Source organism: Silene latifolia, chromosome 11 (assembly GCF_048544455.1).
Source record: "Silene latifolia isolate original U9 population chromosome 11, ASM4854445v1, whole genome shotgun sequence".
In the NCBI taxonomy this organism is placed as follows: domain Eukaryota; kingdom Viridiplantae; phylum Streptophyta; class Magnoliopsida; order Caryophyllales; family Caryophyllaceae; genus Silene; species Silene latifolia.
In genome coordinates this window covers 125,591,478-125,597,750 of record NC_133536.1, presented here as the reverse complement: position 1 = coordinate 125,597,750, position 6,273 = coordinate 125,591,478, and the positions used below count along the sequence as shown (strand labels likewise).

Sequence of the window (6,273 nt, the reverse complement as noted above, 5' to 3'; positions counted from 1 at the left end):
AGACTTAGCTTTGCTGTTGCTAAGGGTGTGGGAGCCCAGCTTGTTTCTCGGCTCCCCACCAATTTCATGTAAACTTTTGTTTTTCTTTTAATGAAAGCTGCGCGCATCCTTCTAAAAAAACAAAAAAAAACAAAAACAATAATAATAATAATAATAATAAAATAATAATAATAATAATAATAACAATAATAATAACAATAATAATAATAACAATAATAATAATAATAATAATAATAATAATAATAATAATAATAATAATAATAATAATAAAAATAAAAATAATAATAATAATAATAATAATAATAATAATAATAATAATAATAATAATAATAATAATAATAATAATAATAATAATAATAATAATAATAATAATAATAATAATAATAATAATAATAATAATAATAATATCGGTCTGGTATTTCTACGGGTAAGGAGGTCGATATTGGTTTGGTTGACGGACATGGTGGCTCCCTTGGTCATGCGGATCTGCTGCTTTATTCCTGGGACAGAGGGCGTGATGTGTGCGTTGATTTGACGGGATCTTCTCCTTTGACTCGGTATCGATGATGGATTTTGTGCCCTACCGGGTTGTCGGCCGATCTTTGCAAATCAAACTGTGCTAAGTATAGGGATTTATGCGCGGCAGCTGGTTATGGTTTCCTTCCCTTCTCTTTCTCTTCTCTTGGGGAACTGGGTTAGGATGTTGTTGCCTTGCTCAAGCGGATCCAGAAATTCTCGGTATCTCAGGATACGGGGGCTCGAGTAGCCGCTTATATTTTCACTAGACTTAGCTTTGCTGTTGCTAAGGGTGTGGGGGCCCAGATTGTTTCTCGGCTACCCACCAATTTCATGTAAACTTATATTTTTATTTTAATAAAAGCTGCGCGCATCGTTATAATAATAATAATAATAATAATAACAATAATTGTGACACCCTTAAATCTAGCCTTAATTATATACGTAAATTTTACAGAAAAACTGGTAGGATATGTTTGTAAATGGTTCAACTAGTCCAAAAACCTGCAATTTCAAAAATTTTTCTAACTAAACCATTCACAACCAATTCCAACTCAAGAAGAGTGTCAAAAACCCTGCAACAACTGATAAACTAATTTACATACATAACTTAAGACGCGGAAATATAAAGATACAAACCAAAAATAGAAAAGGGAGACATATGTCCCTCTAAATAATATACAAACCAAAAGTGTAAAGGGTTTACTAATAGAATAGCCAAAACTAGGTCCAAGGTTCCTTGCTCACTAGCCGTCTGTGACCCCCAACAAAGCATCAACAACCTGTCAATCGCATTTTATACAAACACGAAAGCCACAATTCAGTGGGGAGTAACTTCGAGTCCTCCCAGCCACGAATCGTCAAAATTAATGTAACATGTAGTAAAACATGTAAACAAGATGATAAATAATTCAATTACCAACTATTCTAACATATGAGCCCTAAACTGACCAAACTACACTAACATGTGAAACATATAACAAATTGTAATCCAAACTCTATCAACCATAGCCGGCTTGCATCTCACCTTCTATGATTCATAGAATCACCATACAAGAAAGGGCAATATATCAAAGACAGGCATAAGTTCTTAGTACGGTCAATAGTCACTTTGTAACTCAAGTCTATACCACGAGGTAGGGAAGGTAATCGAACCGGTATCTTGGCTCAGCGGTTACTATTAAGAAAACATGGCCAAGAGACAACACAACCCTAGCCTAAAATCTGCGCAGACCTAGACATGCGGATACACACCACCGCACCCAAGACTCACAACTTTTTTAAAACAAAGTGAAGTGAGTACCCTAAGGACACCACCGAAGGGTCGGCTAGTACTTAAGCTGACCCCATACTATCAAAATTAGTACCTGAGGTCATGCCCCAACTTGGATAAACATCCACTAGTCAGGAACACAAAGGCTATCAAGCAGTGAACATATACTCGTCAGAGACTATAAAGACCTATCTATGATGAAGGCCGAAATACTCACCTAGGACCTAGTCACAGCTAGTCCCAGCTTGAATATTTTAGCCCACACCACCCAAAACTCACCACATAAGTCAAGTAAGACACCCACTTAACCTTAAGAGGGCAAAAAGTCCTACTTACCAACATAAATTCTAACATTCTATCATGTGAAAGCTATATAAATGTCTATTTACAGCATACAATCCCAACAGTTCCTCAATAAGAATTCAATACTAATTTCCAATCCTAGCAATTATAACAATATAACAGGCTTTAGGGGAAACTAGGGTCATTACTACAAAATAAGAAGCTATTTAAATTCAACTAACTAAATAAGAAACTATTTAAATTCAACTAATTAAACATGTGAAATAGAGATATAATAAATGGCCTAAAACAAGAAAAAGGCCGATTATCTAATTCATTCAACCGAATTTTTACCCGCAACCCCAGCCTGCGGCAGTGCGGGTCAAATTGCGGTGACCAATCACTCAATTAATCGACATCGCATCGATCAAAGGGACTAAGGCTCGATTTTCGACAATCAACAAAGCATTACAATTATAGCTATAAAATTCATTTTGAGCCTATTAATTACAATTTCATTTTGTAAACTATCCTAACATGTGATAACTATTAATATAAGCACAATTTTTCCGTTAACATAATATTTGTTACTAGTATGCTTCAATTCAAATTACTACCCTTTTGTTACTTATACTATTCTAATATTAATTAACCCGGAAAGACCAAGATTGCACGAAAACCCGCGAAACAAGCACGGACCGACCCGGGCCAACCATGGGCTAGCCGTGGGCCCACCACGGGCCTGCCACGGCCTGCCCGGCTGGCGGGCCCGCCGCTGACCATTTCTCCTCTTTTTTTTTTTTTTTTTTATACATTATAAGACCGTCTGAAAATTAATTAATCGTCCCCAATTCAATTTTGATAATTTAAACTACCAAAAGGCACAAATTAAGCTTGCATGCAACTAAGTTTAACATGTGAAAAATTACTACCCAAACAAAAATTCACCAAACATACAAAAATCAAAAACATGTGACGATAATTCGTCGAGTAGCTCGAAATATGTTACCTTAAGCTAGAAAATGAGCAATTAGTCCTCAAAACCGAAACCCTAACCACAACTAACCGCTATCCTCTACAATATACGAGTCCCCGAACTCGTCTTCCAATCCTTCACCTAATTAAACAATAAAAACACAAAAATTAAACACAAATACCGAATTTCCGAAAATTAGTCTTAAAAAAACTTAATGAAAACTGAAATTAGAACATACTAAGTTGTAGATCGTGGCGAGGGGATTCCGGAAAGGTAAATTTCGCGAAAAACGGACAAGAAACGAAGGATTTATGACGATTTTGAGCTTGAATTATGTTTAATGGTGTTTTTGGGAGATGTTAGGGATGAAGATAAAAAAAAACCAGAAAATTGAAGGGAAATGAGGGCTGGTGCGCGTGAAGGAGAAAAGAAAGGAGAAAAGTACGTACGGAATTTTTAGTCGGGATTTTTAACGAGTCGGTTTTGACTCGTTTCAATAATAATTAAATCCGTAAGTCAAACGCAAATTCCGTCAAGTCCAAAGTCTTTAAACACGAGATTACAATAAAATTGAGTATTCACATGACCCATTTCCAAATTCGTTTACCCAACGTTCAAACGAATTGTCATTTTCCCCCCGATACGCCCTTATTTCGAAATAAAAGATTTTACACGGTTTAAACTATTTTTAAACATTTCAAAACTATCAAAATAAATACTTTTCTTCAAAATATAATAAAATTATATTTCTTTAAATTATTTTTACTTTAAATACTTAATTATCACTTTTATTTTGATTAATAAATTATTTCTGAAATATATTAACGGTCCGAAATTTACGGGGCGTTACAATCACCCCTCCTTTTAAAAAGTTTCGTCCTCGAAACTTAGAAGGAGAAATTATAGTTATAAGAAAGTATAGGTATCTTTTCAATGAAACGGTGATACTCTTGTTGATCAGACAAGAACATCCATATTCATATCAAGATATAAAAATATTTCTACACCAATAAATGAGAAAACCCATTATTGGGACGTCACCAACAACGAGATTTAACATTCACTAATGTTAAAACCATTGAAAATCATACAAGCATTTTCAAACTTTTAGTTTAAAATTCTATAGTAAGAATACTATCTTTACTAATTATGATTATACAAGGCTTAGTAACGCGGAAAAAGAGTAAGAAAAAGGAATCATTACACAAAACGAGAAATAGCTTAGGTATCCAATTGAAAACTAGGGTTGAAAGAGAGTGAGAAATCATTTTCAAATGTTATAGAAAGAGGTCAAATGAGTGCCATAAAGGCGAACACAACGGAACAAGCCAGGATAGCAAGAATGACGATTGTCAGAGATCGGAATTAGGAAGATCGGTACATCGAGAAAGGTTTACTCAATTTTCCAACCACAGAGTCATCTTACTAGGTCCTCCGAACATCAACAGGGCAACAATCAGAGGCCACACTAATCCAAAGAGCCATCTGAACCACTCCTCGACAAGTCTACTCATAAGCTAATCCTTGAGACAATCCTATCCTCTACAATACTCCAATTCCAATAGAAAGATTCCTCAAAGGATTCAATATAAGGTCCAAATTTACAATAACATTCCAAAATAACTTTCATAAGCCTAAGGCTAAGGCTTCCAACAAAGTTATATTCGTATACAACTAGTGTCAACTATGGGTTCCTCAAAAATTCTACAAGGTTTTCATTTCAAAACAAGGTAGTAACATACCAATCCCAAAATTTGAAAAATCAATAGGATCTCACGTTCCTTTATCCTTTTATTTATTAAGGATTGCCAAAAGCGGAGCTACACTCAGCTACACTCAGCTACAACACCGTCCCAACATCTCAAGTACTCGGTGCGACCTCAAGGTCTATAAAACTATAGGATTAACTAAATCTTCTCAATACTAAGTCTCTCTTAACTCAAGAACTCTCAAGAGCCAACTAATACCAAATCACATCACCAATCCATTCTGGTCATCAACATCCCCAAGGAGTATTCTTTCAAATTTGATATCCTAAACTCACTTACCATCAAATTTCCAAGGAACAAGGTCTGAATTGTAACCACACTTTATCCCCTTAAAGTTCCTAAAACCATAAGTGAAACTATATTCTTTAACCTAACAATTGGTGTCAACCAAACCATTACCCTTTCTAGTTACCAAAACAAGTGCTAAGACTTCCCAACAATGTAGCTTACTCTCACTCTCATAACATACTTCAAGTAGTAATCAATATCACCCTCTAAAACCAACAAAAAATCCCACATTTAACATTTCCCACATGATAACATATACACTATCAAACCCTCATATCCAAAATGATTATGGAAGCCCAACCCAAACTCGGCTACTTAGTCAATCCTATATCCTCAAATCACATTTCACTAACTCTGTAAACATGGTCAACAGGGTACCAACTATACTAAGGAGATAAGGAGTGATAACGGAATAGAGAAACGGTAAAATATTTTCAAAGGGTGCATGAACCTGACAAGTTAGGAAACTAAGGAGTCAGACCGTAAAGATAACGGTTGACAAAAATAAGAGGTATTCGAGTTAAGAAGATATCTAGGGCAAGAAGAAGATACGTAAAACTTTGGCATAAAAACAGGGTTCAACAAACATTAAAGAGAAGGAAAGGAGAATAGAAGCGTCACAATGAAAGGGTTACCGCTTACCAAACACTCATCAAAGCTTAAGATCGATATGATAAGGTTACACCACTAAGGTGCTCAACAAAGCCCCAAAAGTCTACCAAATCATAGGACTAACAAGGACTCCACAATGGTAGGTATTCCTCAACTCAATTGGTTCTAAGAGCCAAAATCAATTCACCACACAAGTTCATTTGTTACCATCCATGTCCCAAAATATCTCCTTTACAACCCCCGTCATTGAACTTCACTTACTATGTCATCCCCAAGTACCATAGCTTGTCTACTCCATCATCTCACCACTTAATACTTCTAGTCTCCGATACCATAGATTGGAATCACATCCTTGAACTCACGAACTATATCGAACAACATTCCACCAAAATTCCCAAATTCAGATATGTTTCATAAGGTCAACAAGGGCTACTCTATACTAGATTTGGTCAACTTAAAAGGTTTAACAAACTAACTAATTCCCAAAGTACAATACCAATCCATTAATCAACATCAATGTCCTATTGTATTCCTTTCAAGGCCCACAAGGATTAGGG

General features: G+C 35.4%; 1 long non-coding RNA gene across 1 annotated transcript; it reads right to left on the bottom strand.

Annotated features, from left to right (window-relative positions):
* Positions 1–1,070: 1,070 nt before the first annotated feature.
* Positions 1,071–3,465, bottom strand: LOC141615071 (uncharacterized). Its single transcript, XR_012529597.1, has 3 exons — positions 3,286–3,465; positions 3,081–3,188; positions 1,071–1,298 (listed from the first exon to the last, which is right to left on the bottom strand). It is a non-coding gene; the product is annotated as an uncharacterized LOC141615071 (long non-coding RNA).
* Between the last annotated feature and the right edge of the window lie 2,808 nt (positions 3,466–6,273).